Source organism: Callithrix jacchus, chromosome 7 (genome assembly GCF_049354715.1).
Source record: "Callithrix jacchus isolate 240 chromosome 7, calJac240_pri, whole genome shotgun sequence".
NCBI classification, from domain to species: Eukaryota; Metazoa; Chordata; class Mammalia; order Primates; family Cebidae; genus Callithrix; species Callithrix jacchus.
This window is the reverse complement of record NC_133508.1, coordinates 151,181,632-151,201,157: the sequence shown is the minus strand read 5'-3', so window position 1 is coordinate 151,201,157 and position 19,526 is coordinate 151,181,632. Positions and strand designations below refer to the sequence as shown.

Below are 19,526 nucleotides of genomic sequence, written 5' to 3'. Positions count from 1 at the left end.
AGACACTTTTCTGCACCTTAGGCCACGTCTTTCTTATTCTCAGCAGGCAGCAGGGAATAGAGACCACGAGGATCAAAATCCCCCCCATCCCTGGGTTGATGGGTTTCATTTTACTTAAAAGAGCTTTCCATAAATATTTGTATGTTTCAGGAACTAAAGGACTGGGAGAAACTATGAAGTTACCCTCTGCTCTGCAGTAGCTGGTTATTAGGAAGGACAGGAACGCTAGTCAGAGACTCTGACAGACAACAGAAAATAAAAGCAGAGTTCCCCAAATCCATCTCCTTCACCACCTCCTCCTGTAGGAGCTCCAAGCTTTCAGGCTGTTTTGGAGGTCACCAACGGGTTCAAAGGGGTTTTCTCCTGATGTGTACAAGAAGGAAGAATGGTACAGACTGGCAGTTTAGCCTCTTAAAAACAGGAACACGCTCTTCCCTTTTGCGGCCATCACCTAAGCAGGAGCTGCCAAAATGAAGTTCCATCCCTTTGTGACTTCCGACCGAAGTAAGAACCGCAAAAGGCATTTCAATGCACCCTCCCACATTTGTAGGAAGGTTATGTCCTCCCCTTTTTCCAAAGAGCTGAGACAGAAGTACAACATGCAATCCATGCCCATCCGAAAGGATGACAAGTTCGAGTTGTACGAGGACACTATAAAGGTCAGCAGATTGGCAGAGCAATCCAGGTTTACAGGAAGAAATACGTAATCTACATTGAACGGGTGCAGCGGGAAAAGGCTAATGGCACAACTGTCCACGCAGGCATTCACCCCAGCAAGGTGGTTATCACTAGGCCAAAACTGGACAAAGACCGCAAAAAGATCCTTGAACACAAAGCCAAATCTCGCCAAGTAGGAAAGGAAAAGGGCAAATACAAGGAAGAAACGAGAAGATGCAGGAATAAAGTGACCTTATAAACAAGCTTTGATTAAAACTTGAAATGAGAAAAAAAAAACAGGAACACATTTTTTGTAACCCCCAACACCTATAGCCTGCATGGCACATTGTAGGTGCAAGGTAAAGCTTGCTGGTTAAAGAGAAGTTGGAGAGAGAGCCTGCCGACTGCCTGCAGGGAGCACTGGCTGCAATCAGCATGGGCTGCAGGCCAGTCAGCAGGTCTCTCTCCAACCTCTGGCATCCCATGGTAGAAATCTGAATGCAACTCTTCTGAGAAGCACCGTTAGACATGATGAGTATGTTCTTTAGAAACCACAGCACCACACCAAAGGAGTTAAGTAGGCTTTTCCCAACTGGTCTAGGGGCATAACTAGCATATTATAACATTATTTTCCCATGCAAAATGCATTACTGATTTCAACTAATCTACTTTCAGAATCCACTTATCTATAAACTGAGAACTGCCTATACATGCCATCCCTATTGCCACTCAACCCTGAAATTCAAACAAGTTCCAATACTCCTGAGTCTACAGGAAAGGGTTTGGTTTCCACCTAAGGTGCATGCCGTGATTCTGCATTCTGTCCTGCACCTTGTAGCTTAAATGTTGTAACACCCCAGTGCAGAAATTGTTCCTCATTTTCACACCTTCTCAGTGTTCACTCTCAGCCCCTAGCAAATTGTGAATGCAAGAAATAAAGTGATTGCCACACTGCTTTCCATTTCCACTCCCACATTCTCCCTGGAAAGTGGGAGGGGTGGGTTGTGATGGGTGGGTGAGGGGGAGGAGCATGCGCAGCTGCAACTCCCCCAATGGCACACCCACGCATTCTCAGGTAGGATAAGCCAAGACATTAATATCCTCATTATTCTTTCACTTAACTTATTCTGCCTGAAATAATCCTCCAGTCTCATCAGTAGAGGAGAGGCTTCTGCCCTTCAGAATGAATACTGTCAACAGGGAAAAGACTCAGTTTACTAGAGACTTAGTATCTTGAATGAATGTCACATGTTAAACAATTATGAACTATAGAGGCTCCCGTAGCATCAGGCAATGCAAACTTTCAAAAAAAATGTATTAGCAAACCTCTCTTAAGAGCGCCGTAGGAAACAAATTTTGGAGAATACATTTGCAGCCCCATCTATCAGCAATTCTCAGCTGAAGAAGATGTTACACCCCAAGGGACAGTTGGCAATGTTTGAAGACATTTTTAGCTTCCGTGACTTGGGGAAAGGATACAAACCGGCAATGCTGCGGAGCGTCCTACAGTAACAGAGGACAATTCCAGGCAGCAAAGAATCATAGTGCCAAGGTTGAGAAACCCTAAGTTAGATGGATATGTCTGGTCTGTCACCATTATGATATGATCTAGGGAAACCAACCATTAGCAAAGCCTCCTATTTGCAAAGATTAAAGTGAATACAAAGGCAAACGACTTTCTTCTGAATTGTATTTCCTTATCGGTGGTTTACTATACAGGTTTCATACCATAATTTAAGAATTTTGAACTGTTCCTTGAAGTTTCATTTTGATCTCTTGCTGTTAACCGTTTTTCACACAAAAATCAAGTTTTTATTACTCTAGGCAAGTAATTACTGTGGGAACAGAAAAAGCTACAAAGTGTATTGAAATGAAATGACTGGCTCATTCACCCAATGACTGTGACAGATTGTATTTTCTGAACGTGGCTGCATCCATATCCCCCTCCTCCACACTCCTCTTATAGAATGTGACTTTGGCCTTCCTCCCATTAAAGGGCAGAGGCTATGTCCCCTCCAGTTGAATCTGGGAGGTTTTTATGGCCATGGCACACTATGTGACTTCTGAGGAGAGGTCATAAAAGCATACAGCTTCCTCTTCCTTGTGGTTTTCTTGGAGCATTGGGAAGCACAAGCAGCTGTACATAGGTGTTCTCGCCAAAGTCCCAGGTGGGGCGTTGAAGTCCCAGTGTTAGGTCCTCAACGTTAATCACCAGACATGTGAGTCTTGACGAGCCTTTACAAGCCTTTAGATGGCTCTGCCCTCAGCCATTGGGCCTTTGAGTCTTTCCAACGAAGGCCCAAGACTTTGTGGAGCAGCGACAAGCTGTCCCCACCTTGCTACTTCCAAATTCCTGATTTACAGAATCTATAAGCATAATAAAATTACTGTTTTAAGCAACACAATTTGGAGTAATTGTTACACATCAAGATATATATGGAATGACGACTGTCCCTCAGGTATATAAATATACGTAACATTTATCTGTTATATATATAATGTTATATATAAGACATACATAGGAGATGTTACATGTATGTCTTGTTTATATATATAAAATGTTATATATAAGACATACATAGGAGATAAATGTTACATGTATGTCTTGTTTATATATATGTTATATATAAGACATACATAGGAGATGTTACATGTATGTCTTGTTTATATATATAATGTTATATATAAGACATACATGGGAGATAAATGTTACATGTATGTCTTGTTTATATATATAATGTTATATATAAGACATACATGGGAGATAAATGTTACATGTATGTCTTGTTTATATATATAATGTTATATATAAGACATACATGGGAGATAAATGTTACATGTATGTCTTGTTTATATATAATGTTATATATAAGACATACATGGGAGATAAATGTTACATGTATGTCTTGTTTATATATATTATGTTATATATAAGACATACATGGGAGATAAATGTTACATGTATGTCTTGTTTATATATATATGTTATATATAAGACATACATGGGAGATAAATGTTACATGTATGTCTTGTTTCTATATATAATGTTATATATAAGACATACATGGGAGATAAATGTTACATGTATGTCTTGTTTCTATATATAATGTTATATATAAGACATACATGGGAGATAAATGTTACATGTATGTCTTGTTTATATATATAATGTTATATATAAGACATACATGGGAGATAAATGTTACATGTATGTCTTGTTTATATATATAATGTTATATATAAGACATACATGGGAGATAAATGTTGCATGTATGTCTTGTTTATATATATATGTTATATATAAGACATACATGGGAGATAAATGTTACATGTATGTCTTGTTTATATATATGTTATATATAAGACATACATGGGAGATAAATGTTACATGTATGTCTTGTTTATATATATAATGTTATATATAAGACATACATAGGAGATAAATGTTACATGTATGTCTTGTTTATATATATAATGTTATATATAAGACATACATAGGAGATAAATGTTACATGTATGTCTTGTTTATATATATGTTATATATAAGACATAGGAGATAAATGTTACATGTATGTCTTGTTTATATAATGTTATATATAAGACATACATAGGAGATAAATGTTACATGTATGTCTTATATATAACATTATATATATAAACAAGACATACATAGGAGATAAATGTTACATATATGTCTTACATCTATATATGCACACACATTTATCTGCAATAAAACTTCCAGATTACTGTACATCATGGACTTTCAGGACAGCTGAAAAGTGGTCAAAATCACAAAGTCCAAATTTTTCAGTGTCAAAGATCTTCTGCCAAAATGGAAAATAAGGGGCAAGCATGCATCCCTCTCCTACTCGATACCTAAGTCAGACATCACTCATCAGAGAATGGTTTCCTTATGAGCAGGAACCCAGCCTTAAAATGCTTCCCAACAAATCTCCCAGCAAAACTCGAAAACCGAGTGATTGGGGCTGGCGCACAATTCCAAATCCCTTTGCCGTCCCCAGTGCGCTTTGTGAGAGCTGAGGCTGGTTTTCACTGGCTCATCCCCAGACAGGATTTGACTAGTGTTTAATCAGGTGCACACAAAAGAATGTATGGCTTTGCAAAACCTGTTTGCAAAAATGTTGTTACATTAGCTTCCAAGATGAACATGGTGGACTTCTTTTTATCAGGGTTTTTGAGAATTTGGCTGTAAAATAACAATAGCGATCGGCAGATGCCAAGAACCACTTTTATTAAAAACAAATAAACCCAAATCTCTGGTACATAAGAAAAAGATTTAACCCCTTTAAAAAAAAAGCAAGGAGGAATCTCTAAAATAACAAAAAGATGAATATGAGGAGATGAAGCCATAGGCTAGCTGGGGATGGAAGATCGCCAGCTTCGTGGGATAGTTCAGAGGCAGGCCTTTGATTTCAGTTTGATGAGGTGGGCACACAGTGAAAGGGCTCATTGGTACCTGTATTATTTTCGATGTTTGTTCAATGCACATTGTTTTAACAGGTCCAGGGAAGAGCATGAAGTGAATATGCCCTCTCTTTTTCAATTTTCTGTTTGTGAACTTGTTGTCTTCACCTACAACTGACAGCTAAATGTCCTCTCTCATCTATCGGGGATTCTGGGAAGCCTAAAGCTGTTTATTTTTAAAAGGAATGTAATAACGGTTATTTGAAGAAAATGACTGAGGTGACTGAATTCCTGGGCAGGCAGGCAGCCCACATGACTGGGGTAGTTTTTACCCCAAGATTGCCAGGATTCTGTAGGCCTCACACTTATCTATCTTACTCTTTCATGGTAGCTTTTTTAGCTTTCAAGCAAATTACCTGTAGAAGAGGGGTAGGGGCGAAGAGAGAAAGGAAAAGTCAGTGACTGAAATTCTCTGTCCTTTCGAGAACATTTTAAAATCGTAGTTTAAAGGAATCATCCTGGGAGTGTTGTGGAAGTAACTAAAATTCTCTTCTGTACCTCTCTGCTTGCTGTCCTGTGGCCCCTGCTCCCTTTCAAACACCCCACTCTCCCCTCACCCCCTTTCCCTGCAAACAACCCTTTGTCTCCAGGGACACTGAGCCATCCTTTTCCTCCCAGTTTCTTCTAGGGCTTCTCTATCCCACCCTTCTAGAAAAACTGCATGACCCCTTGGCTAATCCGATAAACTGATTCAAGCCGAGGTGTTATTTTAGTCTTTCCCTGCTAAGAGCCACTGCCCCATAGGCAAAAAATAGAGAACCATATAAATTCAAAGCAAGTGGATTGCACTGCTTTGTTTATTTAGAAGTGCAAATAAGGCCAGGCACGGTGGCTCAAACCTGTAATCCCAGCACTTTGGGAGACCGAGGCGGGTGGATCACGAGGTCAAGAGATCGAGACCATCCTGGTCAACATGGTGAAACTCCGTCTCTACTAAAAATACAAAAAATTAGCTGGGCACGGTGGCACATGCCTGTAATCCCAGCTACTCAGGAGGCTGAGGCAGGAGAATTGCCTGAACCCAGGAGGCGGAGGTTGCGGTGAGCTGAGATTGCGCCATTGCACTCCAGCCTGGGTAACAAGAGCGAAACTCCATCTCAAAAAAAAAACAAAAAAGAAGTGCAAATAAACAAAACAGTGCAATCCACTTGCTTTAAATTTATATTTTTACCTTATTTGAAATTTAAAATTCCAAATAAGGTAAAAAAAAAAAAAAAAAAAGTGTGTTGTGAGAACGGTAAGTGTGATGCATATTATTGTGTCCATTTTTCTGATGTGGAAATGGAGGCTTAGGCCTGTCAAGACACTGCTAAAGATCCCAGGATTCAAACCCAGACTGACTTGACTGCAGAGCACATGCTCTTAACTGCCATGCCTCTCTGCCTCCCAAGAGACATTTGGGAGATTTAACAGGGTGATCTTCCCTAGGCAGTTTGAAGGAGCAAGGACATTTTACCTCTCTGGTTCCTGATAGCCAACCTTAAAACTCAGAGCACGTGGTTATGACTGGGGCTATTCTGGAACACTTAGCAAATGCCTTGCTTTGGAAAGCTTAGGGTTTACTCATTTAAACACCAATTTTTAAATGTGCGTGGAAATTTTTCTTAAGTGTCTTATGTAATTGTTTTGCCTTCTTAAGCTGGATATTCTAAACATAATTTAGCCTCTAGCCTTTCCTTATATACTCAAGGTTCACCAACATGAACATTAGCTACAGTTAACGAGGCTGTAGGACGGCAATGCCTTCCGGGACTGCTGAAGTACACAGGGCTGTTTTTAACCTACATTGTAAGTGGTCCCAGACTACTGTGCTATTTGAGTTCTTGTGTCTGCTTTTCATGGATTTTCTGCCATGCTCTCAGCCTCTCAGTCATTGACTCTCGATGCTGTTAGTGTCTGTTTGTATTAGGCCTTCTTTGCCCTCTTAGTTTTGCTACTTATAATCTGTGGTAGTGGTTGGGCGCAGTGGCTCATGCCTGTAATCCCAGCACTTTGGGAGCCCAAGGCGAGCAGATCGTGAGGTCAGGAGTTCAAGACCAGCCTGGCCAACATGGTGAAATTCTGTCTCTACTAAAAATATAAAAAATTAGCCAGGCATGGTGGTGGGTGCCTGTAATCCCAGCTACTCAGGAGGCTGAGGAGAATCGCTTGAACCTGGGAGGCAGAGGTTGCAGTGAGTTGAGATCATGCCATTGCACTCCAGCTGGGCAGCAAGAGCAAAACTCCATCCAAAAAAAAGAAAATCTGTGGTGGGTGTGAAACCCAGATTTTTAGGTATATTTTGCTGAGAGGATTTCTTGTGAGAAGGAAATATGGGTTTTAGTGAATGGAATTTATAACATCCATTTTAACTTTCTGATTCTCTGGGCCAATAGTTAATGAGATTGTTAACCAGTACACTAGCAATATCTGTTGGTACCCGCTGCCCACAACACCCTTTGAGGAAAACTGTCTAGCCACCACAGCCCCAGCTGTTTCAGTGGTCACGTTTTGCCCTAATTAACCACAGTCCCCCGACATCACACACACTACATGTGGTAGAATGACTCCAGCACCGGACCCCAGGCCAACCAGACTGGCCGGTGACCATGATAAAAAGACAAGCTGCACTTGGCTGATCCTAACTCTGGAGAACGTGAATTGCGAAACAAGGCAAGGTGGTTAGGGTGGTTTTTTTATTTTGAGGCGGAGTTTCGCTCTTGTTACCCAGGCTGGAGTGCAATGGCGCAATCTCGGCTCACCGCAACCTCCGCCTCCTGGGTTCAGGCAATTCTCCTGCCTCAGCCTCCTGAGTAGCTGGGATTACAGGCACGCGCCACTGTGCCCAGCTAATTTTTTGTATTTTTAGTAGAGACGGGGTTTCACCATGTTGACCAGGATGGTCTCGATCTCTTGACCTCGTGATCCACCCGCCTCGGCCTCCCAAAGTGCTGGGATTACAGGCTTGAGCCACTGTGCCCGGCCGGATAGGGTGGTTTTGAAAGAGAATGTTCACAAGTAGAATTGTGTCCCATGAGGCCACGATGTAGCATGGCCATCTGAAGTGTGGAAGAAGCAGACTCTCTAAGAAAGCTGGCAGAAGAAAGAGAAGGAAGCAAACAGAGTGAGGCAGCAACGCCCTGAAGCACAGGTGGACATGGAGAGGAGAGAATGCTAAGGTGCGTCCATGCGCATTTCTCTCTGGACACCAGTTTTCTTGAGACAACTGGAGTGACAACTTCTGTCTCCCACAGGCAAGAAGCTAACTATAAAAATTAATTTTTGAGAGCTGGGTTGTCAGTGTTAACTTCCTATATTTTCTGGACTCTATGAAAGCAAAAAAACACGAACAATTTATACAAGAGAAATTGTGGATATCAAAACAGAGACATTTAGATTTACAATGAACACAAAAGATAAGTGTGCATGAAAAAAAGGACAACAGCTGATAGTGATGGTGAAACACAGGACCCACATCCTATTATAGCTTCAATAATCAATCCGTCAACACAGAAGCAAAGATGAAGAATCCACTCAATGAAAATGTAAAACAATCAGAAGAAAGCCCTTGAGTCCTGCTAAGTTTCCTTTTTAATTAAGTGATTACAACAGGCATACAACTTGTGTGTGTGTGTATGATCATCCTGGGAGGGAGATGGAATCATTCCCATGAGGTCCTACAACATCCTGATGAAGAGGCACAGCTAGACAGGTGCTCCCCTCGGAGCTAGAGGCAGACAGTGACAGAAATGAGCCAAAACAAGAGACCAAGACTCATTTTTACCCATTCTTGATGGCTCTGGAGAATGCAGCTCTACCGATGCTTTGTTTCTGCTACGGAGGTGAGTGGGGCCCGCTGGAGGACCTCTGAACACTGTTTCACACCATCAGGGACTTCACCTAAGGTCAGAAAATGACGGACACATGCCTTCCCTACGCTCCGCACATCACTCAAAAACCTCTGGCCTCCAGGGGGTTCTCAGCAATTGTCCTGGCCTCACACCTAAGGCTGGGGAGAAGCAGGTGGAGCTGCCATCCCTCCAGATGATGGCCCATGTTCCTTGGGCGTACTGCTGTTTAACAGAAAGGCAGAAGCAGGCCAGGCTGAAAGGAAGCCAGGGTTATCACAGGCATCAAATCCAAAGGGCTGGGGAAGATGATAAACAAAAACAAGTAGCAAGACTGAGGGCTGGGAGAGGTGAGAGTCACATCTCATGCTGGGTATCCAGGGCCGGGTTCTTCAGGCAGCACCTGGAACACAGATAGCCCATACTGTGGGGGCTGAAAAGCAGTAACTTCCAAATATCATATTATTTGCCTACAATAGGCAGTTAGGGGACAGAGAGAAAATGGGAAGGAGAAAGAGAAGGGGATGTGGGATGGGTGACAAAGGTGGGCAGAGGGAGAAGGAGAGAGAGAGATCATTTAAGAATACAACTAGAGTTGACCAAATGTGGCCCAAGCAGTTAATATCCTCCCCAGAAAACTTCCTTCCTTCTTATGGCAAAAGCAAATCACTACTAAAACTCAAAAAATGGTTGAGGTGACCCTTGCAAACAAACAAGAGGGTTTCATGAGATTATAATTAACAAGTCAGTAACCTTTGGTCTAGATTCTGGAAACTAAACTTGGATCACACTGGTAGCCTCACTAATCCCCCTTGATCACTATGTCAACAAATCTTTTAAAACTGAACCCTGGCACAGCGTAAGTTAGAAAGGGAAGCAGAATAACCTCCCCACCAGCCTCAGAGGCTCTGAGTCTTACTTGCAAAATTGCTAATATTCCAGAGCAACCAAGGATGAAGCTGGGAAGTGAGGAGATCAAGGGAATCTCTTGCCCAGGAGCATTTCCTGGGTGGCAGGGAGCACACCCTGAAGTGAGAGAGACCAGAGGATGTAGGTGCCTTTTTTGAAGGGCCTCTGACCCATCAGCAGTATCTGATCCACCCGGCCACACCCTCCTCCTGGGGGCTTTTCTTTCCTTGAGTCCTGGGATATGACACTTGCCTGGGATTTCTTATCTTCCTTCATTATAGCTGCTCTTTCTGAGAGTTCTTTAAAAAAATGTATTAGGGAAAATTCCGAACATTCACAAAAGCAGAGAAAATAGTACAATGAAGGCCTACGTATCCTTACCCAAGCTCCGACAATGATCCACTTGTGACCTATCTCTATTCCCTGGACACCCCCCACCCCACTTCCCTGCTCCCAGAGGATTGTGAAGGAAATCCCGGTCACCATTTCAGCGGTTAGAATTTCAATGTGTCTCTGCAAGACTCCTTCTGTTAAATCAGAAGCTCGATTTACCCAACCACACTCCTCCTAATGCAACTCTTTAATAGTATCAAATACCTGATCAGTGTTCACACTTCCCCAATCGTCCAATAAGAAACAGCTTTTAAAAAATAGTTTATTTCAACCAGGCTCTAAACGAAGTTCATATGTTGCTACTGCTTAATATATCTTTAAAGTGTGTGTGTGTGTGTGTTTTTTTTTTAACTTGTAGATTCCACCGGGCACGGTGGCTCACCCCCGTAATCCCAGCACTTTGGGAGGCCGAGGCGGGTGGATCACGAGGTCAAGAGATCAAGACCATTCTGGTCAACATGGTGAAACCGATCTCTACTAAAAATACAAAAAATTAGCTGGGCATGGTGGCACGTGCCTGTAATCCCAGCTACTCAGGAGGCTGAGGCAGGAGAATTGCCTGAACCCAGGAGGTTGCGGTGAGCCGAGATCACACCATTGCACTCCAGCCTGGGTGAAAAGAGCAAAACTCCATCTCAAAAGTAAAATAAAATAAAATAACTTGTAGATTCTCCCTCCCTTTTTCTCTTTTTCCTGCCGTTTTCTGTTGAAGAAACTGGACTGTTTGCCCTATAGAATTTCCTACATTCTGGATTTTGCTAATTGCATCCCATAGTTTCTTTACCATGTCACTCTGTCCCTTTGATTTCCTGTACATTGGTAATCAGATCTAAATGTTTGATCTGGTTAATGTTCTACTTTTTATAATGTTAGAAACTATTCATGATCATTGCATAATGATTGATTCCATTAATTAGGTAGGGAGTTGCCAAATAGTAATATCATTCCTCTTTCACGTCCCAGCTGCAATACTCCTACAAAGGGAAACTTCTTTTGTCAGCTATTTGGTGACCCTGAGGCACAGTTGATGTAGGAAAGTCAGCCTGCCTGGCTGACCCCAGCAGCACCATCAGCTAGCTGTGTGACTGTGGACAAATCATCCAATCCTTCTGAGCTTGTTTTCACATTTATACAATGGGAATGATATGATGCCCAACTCAGAATTGTCACAGAGGTTGAAGGAAATAACGCGTGTCAAGGGCCTGACATGTAAGCCTTTCATGGAGGTGAACTGCTGTCCTTATTTTCATTGTGAGAGTGAGAATTTTCCAACCAGCACCCAGAGAACACATCACAAGGATGCTGAGCAGATTTGGCTTTTTATCACTTGTCATTACCACAGGCTTATTGCAGCCATCAGTGGAGCTGTTCCCAAAAAACAGAGTCATCCCTCTGCATAGAGCTTTTCTCTGATGCTTATGACAGTAATCAGCAATCTGCTCTGCAGAGAGGGCCCCGGGAAGACCCACAGGAGTCAGCCATGGGAGTCACAGCAAGGCAAGTGCCAGAGTCCTGTGGAGGCCTGGGCAGTCCTGTCCTCCCAGGAAAGAGTGTTGGACACAGAAAGGACTGAGTAGAGCCCTTTGAGCAATAGCTCTAGTCCAAGATGTCCTTTCTTTGGAAACTCCTATTAGCTACATATTTACTCTTCTTCTGGTTTTGGCAAGTCGGTAAATTACTTTAACCCTAGTCAGAACAGTTGGTTGCTCATTTACAACGAACATAATTTTATAAGGCTTTATAAAAATCACTCAGGCATATTTAGGGCCTAAAGGCATTCATCTCAAAATTGGCTCTCAGTCTGATTTCTGTATTTCTGTGCATATTAAATCTTTATTTTGTCACTTACATTCTCTTAATGGTCTCCACTGAGTGGAAGATCCTAGAGTCTCTGGTAGAAGTTATAAAAACAAGAAGCCAGTTGTAAGTTAATCTAATTCAGTTGTAACGATAAATCTTATTTGAGTGGCTTAACACCAGCAGTTGAATTTCTGAGTATTTAGAAAGAGTCTGTGCTCTTTAGCCTTTCTTTAAAACAGGGGTTGGATAGCTAGTGTGGCGTATAGGGAAATGACATTCATGAGGGACTCAGCCTATGCCTTTCCCCCTTGGAGGCCCACGAATAAAATGAAAAAAAAAAAAAGGTGTCCTGTTTCCTCAGCATGTGTGCATGTTAAGAGCTCAGGCGGTGGATCAGAATCAACATGGGAACTGCTTAACCCTGAGAAAGCTACTTAACCTCTGTGAGCCTCCATTTCCTTGTCAAAAAAATGAGATAATGAAAGTTGTTGTGGTGGAGATTGCATGAGATGGGGTAGGGAATGCACCAGGCATAGTGTCTGGCAAATCTTAAGGACTCAGCAATTGTTAACTGCTATCATTATTAGATCTATGACCAGATTCTGGGCAAGGCTGGCCATGTGTTATATCATAATTTTTGTTTAAAAGAATATTTAGTTGGAATATCACTCAACAACCAAAAGGAAGAAACTCTCGACGTAAACAACAACTAGGTGGATCTCATGGTGCTGAGTGAAAAAAATCTCGAAGAGCCACGTTATTTATGAGTCCATTTATATAACAGTCTTGAAATGACAAGATTACAGAGATGGAGAGCAGGTTAGTGGTTGCCAGGGTAACATTAGGGATGGTGGAGAGGAGTGAGTGTGCGACTATAAGGAAGTAGCAGAAGGAACATCTTTGTGCTGATGGATTGGTTCTGCCTTGATGGTGGTGGTCACGTGGATCTCCACGTGGTAAAATGGCATAGAACTATGCACACATTGAACCAATGTCAATTTCCTGCTTGGTATTTTTTATAGATATGTAAGAGATAACCACTTGGGGAAAGGTACATGTGACCTCTCTGTGCTATCTTTGTAACTTCCTGTGAATCCATAATTATTTCAAAACAAACATTTTTAAAAGCCAATATTTAGTGTTTACATTATAAAGTTGAAAAACATCTCGCAGCTGAGCCACATAAAGTATTATCATCACACTTCCTTTCTGGTGTGATGTTTTCCCCTTAGATTTAGAAATTCCCTCACATTGCATTTGCTTTGCTTTGCTGTGTACCTAGCGCCAATTCTTTCCAACGATGTCAGAACTGTAAATTCCTTCTCAGTGCAGTTGACTACATTAGGAAACTCATCAGTTACTATGTCTTTAGCTGATGTCCCTCTAGAACTCTGCCCTCCAGCTCCAATCTGGACTTGCTGTTCTCTAGGCCGATTCTGTGCTCATTTGCATAGGAAGGTCTCTACTAATCTGCACACCAAAGTCTTAAATTGTGTTTTTTTACAGGATACTGAGATTTCAGAATATGGTTTGTTATTGTTGTTGCTTACCTGTGTTTTCTGACTTGGCTGCAGGTAACTTGTATTGCTCGTGTTATGCCATCATTACTATATCCTTTTGCATGGAAAGAGAGAGGAGGGCATACAGTTCAGGAAAAAAACAAGAGGTCCATAGAATCCCGGGGAAGACACAATCAGGCCTGTGCACCTCTCCAACTGGCGCAGTCTGTACAGCCTGGTATTGGGGGCCTTATGGCTGCTTCTGTGCATCTTAATCTTGGCCCTCCCTTTGTGCACAGGGGCCAGACTCCAGTCCTATGCTCTTGGTGGATACCACAGGATCATCCCTTATTCACAGCCACACCCCATCATTACCACTCTCTCCTTTCCCTCTTCCAAACGCTTAGATATTTATAGCCCTTTTGTCTCCCGCCTCTACCTAGGCTCTAACCCCAGTTATTGGCTTTTTTTTTTTTTGATACAGAGTCTCACTCTGTCACCCAGGCTGTAGTGCAGTGGTGCAATCTTGGCTCACTGCAATCTCTGCCTCCCAGGTTCAAGCGATCCTCCTGTCTCAGCCCCCTGAGTAGCTGGGACTACAGACAGGTGCGCACCACCACACAGGCTAACATTTTGTATTTCACCATGTTGGCCGGGCTGGCCTCAAACTCCGACCTCAGGTGATCCACCTGCCTTGGCTTCCCAAAGTGCTGGGATTACAGGCGTGAGCTGAATCACTTGGCCATTATTGGCATTTTTAACAAATTCTAATCCTGCAGCTGGATGGGGTGTGTGTGTAAGGAAGCTTCCAAGGAAGCAGGCAAGGTAGAGGCTAGCATAGAGATCTGGCCCCAGAATGGAGTATTTAAAAGACAAACAAACCCAACTCATTGCTAAGTCTCACCTTACTCTGATTCTTTCAAACCTTACTAGACCAAAGAGGCTCTAATCTCCTTCCCAGACTTTGGTTAGTTTATAAAAAGCAACCTTCTCTTAGGTACCAGGATAGGAATGGGGAGGAAGTTCTACCAAACTGTGTAAAAGGAATTCAAGAAGCAACATTTGGGGGTGGAAGGGAGGAGAGCTCTCACATCTGCAGAAGGGGCAGCTGGCAGTGCACCCCTGTCTCCTGGGGTAAAGCAGGACTCCGTGCTGGCCACCTTTGGGGCCAGAGAAGCAATGAAGTGTGCACCCACTATGCCCCCAGCTCACCGGGAGGGCTCTGGCTCCTGCCTTGCACGTGCGTGCGAGCTTGTGTTCACTCTCAGAAGCAGCTGTATGTGTAACAAATTCTGAAGAGAAGAGCTTTAAACCTCATCGCCTCAGAAATTCTGAGGCAAAACCCAAGAAGTAAACCACAAGCATTCTCAGTGATTTTCTGTGAGTGGATTTTCTGCCTTCTGGTAGAACACACACATGTTTAACGGACCCCCAAATTCCCCTGGCTGGATTTGTTTTACATTTAAGAGCAAAGCCATTAATGCAAGTTCAGGTAAGCCTCGCATTCTCTATCTTCTATAATCTCTCAAGGTTCTTGAGTATATTAAAATACTTCCCAAGAACATTATAAGAAAAATGATCTTCTAAAGTACAGCTCAGCATATAATAGGATTTTTTCTTCTATGTCTGTCCCATAGTTCCTCTTAACAAAATGTCATGATCCGAGTACAGAAGTCCCTGGGAATCCTTTGGCATAATAAAGCATTTTAAATGTGCTCATTTGATTTAAGAAATAGCCTGGTAGCCTATGCAGAAGACATATCCAGCCTCCACTTAATATGTGGTATATTTCCTTAAGTACATAAAAGACCTTGGAAATGCTTAATTTAATCAAGATTATTCACCTTGGCACAGTACTGCTGTGCAGATAGCCAGTGCACACATGAAAGGGAATCTGTGCATTTGCATAAGGCAAGAAGAGCTGTGATTTTACAGTGGAGTCAGAGTATGGGCTGGATACAATTCCAAAATTGAATTATTAGAAATAGAGAAAGAGAGCACTATTTTTTTACCATAAATTGAAGATGTTTTAAAAGCATGTTAGGATCTCTCTCTCACGGTGGCATTAGCCAGTTACACAGACAAATTGTTATTAACAAAGTACACGGTTCCGCTGAAACATTCAGAGTCTTTATTAAAAATCCCAGGAAAAGACAGCGCGGTGGCTCACACCCGTAATCCCAGCACTTTGGGAAGCCGAGACGAGAGGACCGCTGGAGGTCGGGAGTTGGGGATGGGCCTGAGCAACATAGCCTGACCCCACCTCTACAGCACACACCTGTAGTATCAGCTGCTTGGGAGGCTGATGCGAGAGCATCATTGAGCCCAGGTGTTTGAGGCTGCAGTGAGCTGTGATCTTGCCACTGAGTGACAGAGTGAGACCCTGTTTCTAAAAAACAAAAACAAACCAAACAAAAAATCTGAGGCGGTCAGAGCCTAATGGGAAAATCCATGAATCCCAGGGAAGGGATGAACTGTTCATTATTTCCTTAATTTTATTTTTGTGCCAGAAGTTGTTTTTTTAATGATAGAACCATGTTGCTAAATGAAGAGACCCTAGGCCCCCTTATGCTAGCCAACACCTTTAAAGATAACACAATTCATTTCCTCTCTCCTTTTTCTCCTCTGCCTACTCTTTGTCTGGGCTTAGGAGGCTCTTGGATTCTCCAGGGGAGTGTTCATCTCTGCTCCTTTTTCTGAGTTTTAGCAAAATTGTGACCTCCTGGTCCTCACCTCACCTCTTTTTGTTTTTCTTTCGTTTTATTTTCTGTAAGGATATACAAAGCGACTCTAAATTCGGGTTATCTCTGTAAATGGGTGAGCAGGAGGGAAACTTTACTTTGCTCTCTTCAGCACGATTAGAATTTTGTTTTAAGCATAAGTTACTGTCATAATTAAAAAAAATTTCTTTCTGATTACCAGTAGCGTATGTTTATTGTAGATAATTTTTAAAACAAAGAAAAAGAAAAAAAAAAAAAAAAGAGAAAACTCAAAAGACATTCCTGTGCTTTTCAGCACCTAGTGAGCCATGCTTCACAGTGTGGCCGCCACATACCCCTCCAGAGAGGGCCCCTCCAGGCTCCTGCGGGGTGGAAGAGTGGGGAAGGAAGGGACCCATGATTGGGGAAAGATATCTTGAGGTCTAGATGCTTCTCATAGTCTCTCAAGCAATCCACTGTTCTCAGCCTTGCCTGTTCCTACCCTCATCTTCCTGAGACTTTCTAGGCTTCTGAGGAGCAAACTGGCTGGCCTCCTAGGTCCGCAACTGCCCTCTGCCCCTCAGGCATTGAAGAGTCATCTTCTTTTTTTTTGGTAGACTCAGGGGTCTGACTGTGTGGCTCAGGCTGGACTTGAACTCCTGGACTCAAGCGATTTTCCCTCCTCAGCCTCTTGAGCAGCTGGGACCATCGGCATGTGCCACCATGCCTGGCCAGCAGTCATCTTTCGGTGTGTCAGGTTGGTGAATGCTCATCTGTTTGCTTTCAAGCTTCTAAAGTTTTGTCTAATGTGCTGCTGCCTATGCTCCTGTTCTTTAAGCCTTAGGAGCTTTCTCCTTTGGATCCTGTTAATGTAATTCTGTCGGGTTTTCCAGGCAGGCAGAGGTAAATATACATCTTCAACTTGCCATCTTTAACAGGAGTGCCTGTATACCTGTTCATACAATGTTTGAACTATTTTACAGCATTCTTAATGACTGTATAGTAACTCTCCTCCACCTCCTCGTTCTCTTCCTCCTCCTCTTTCTTCTTTAGAGACAGGGTCTTGCTGTGTCACCCAGGCTGGAGTGCTGTGGCACAATTATAGCTCACTGTAACCTCAAACTCCTAAGTTCAAGCGATCTTCCCACCTTGGCCTCCAAAAGCGCTAGAATTGCAGGCATGAGCCTCTGTGCCCAGCATGAACTCTCATATATGGATGTGTCATGATTCAGCCAGCCTCGTGGTGTAGGTATGTTTTGCCTGATTAATTATTTCCTTAAGATAAAATATTAAATACAGACTTGTTGGACGTAAGAATATGAACAATTTAAAGACTGCAGGCACTTGTCAAATGGAAAGGTTGTCCATCTTACGTCGCCCCAGATGGTTATGGGGGTGCGCCCTACCCACTCCCCGTGAGTCTGCCATCCCCCCCAAAGCTCCCCTTCCTTTCAGATCATTTCTCCTTGAAGAGTCATCCTCAATTCTGTTTGATTTTTCTTCTCTTTGGCTGCCGTTTCCTACACAGCTCCTCTAGGCTTTGGGGAATCAGCTTCTAGTTCTGAGCTCACCTAACCAGGATCAAAATGTACTCTTGAAACACTCTTCATGGCTCCTTTCCAATAATGTTTTGCATTTTTCATTAGCCTGAATTTCCATTTTGGCTCTTCTGAATAGGAACCTTCATCGGGATGCTAGTCCTTCGCTTCTCGGCCCTGTTACCTCTGCCGCTTAGGCTGTGATCTTTTTTCTGTTCATCTAGTTATTGGTAGGGGGAAGATTTGGGCCTTAAGCCTTACTTGTCTGTATCTCAGAATCTCTTCGGCAATTGCATGACTCAATCTGCCTGTGATTTCACTGGTCTGCTCTCAGGAAAAAGAGAGCTTGACAAGTTCAAAATCTAGACAAGTTCTGTGGATTTTTTGCAGCATTTTGCAATAAATACTCTTAGTTTTCAAGCTGCTACATTTTTTCAGTCTAAATTTATTGTCTTGGGTATATTTCGGCGATGAGGGAGGAGGTTCTTGGGCAGTTTGGGCTCGCCCTCTCCTAGCTGCAGACAGCATGACGGATTCCTGAGGACATGCTGGCATACCCTGGCTACAGATAAGGGCCTGAGTGTCTTCCCAAGAGCAGGGGTCCCTTCTTGATTCCATTTATTTTTCTAGCAAAGAATGTATGGTATTGATGAATACTGTACCCCATAATGCCTGAAGTCACAAAACACAAAGTGCTAATTTTATTTTTTAATAACATCACAGAAGCCAAAAGATGGGATTAGATTCCATGAAATTCACTGTGTCTTTTCCTTGCTGTATCTTTTTGGGAGTGCTTCTGTCTTTTTATGTTTTCTTTCTGTGCCTATTTTTGGATGTGCGTCAGCCTGTCCATTTCTGTTGTTCACTTGACACATCGCTTTCATTGGTTTTTCGACCCTTCCTTCTCTCTCGTTTAATAAGGCTATACTACAAAATCCTTCTACCGTTTACATTTTTGCTCTGTATCTTGAACAGTTGTTCATTCCCAGGCTTATTGTATTCAATTGTTTTCTGTTCTCAATTTTAAAGAAAGATGACTAAAGTCTTTTTGTCTTTGTCTTTAAAATATAAATTACTTTAGAATTATTTGTCTCTTGGCTGAATTTTTGTCCCTCTGTAGGTCTGTATCACTGGGTGGCAAGTTTTCTTGATATAACTAAGCATTCCTTGACCGGTCTTTCTAACAGACTGTGCTGTGGTGATTCTGCTACTGATTCCAGGCATTTCTACATGTCCACGTACCCTTTTTCTTCTTGGTCATTCAAAATGTTTTCTTATTAATAAAAAAATAAGATATAGTTCAACTATAGATAATTTTTTAAAAAAACAACTAACATTTATTGCATGCCCGGCACGCTTCTATGAGCTCTGCAGGAAATATTTACCTCCTTTGAGCTTTACTGAGATGTCAAAACGTCACCTTCTCGGTGAGGTCCTCCCTGGCCACCCTCCCTAAAAAGCCAACCTCTTTGACCTATCTTCTCTCTCTGCTCTATATTTTCTCCTTATTGCTCATCTCTAACATGCTGTTTTTCATGATCCAGCTTCTTATTGCTCTCTCTCCAGAACACATGCTCTCTCCGAACAGAGATCCTTGTGTGCTTTGATCATTGCTGGACCCCTGGCACCTAGGACAGCACCTGGTACATGGTGGCCCCCATGAATACTTTTGGAATGAATAAGTGAGGTCACTTGATCTTTACCATAACCCCACACAGT

General features: G+C 42.5%; 1 pseudogene; it reads left to right on the top strand.

The window, feature by feature from the left end:
• Window positions 1-155: 155 nt before the first annotated feature.
• On the top strand, window positions 156-903 carry LOC128928253 (large ribosomal subunit protein uL24 pseudogene; annotated as a pseudogene).
• Window positions 904-19,526: the final 18,623 nt, after the last annotated feature.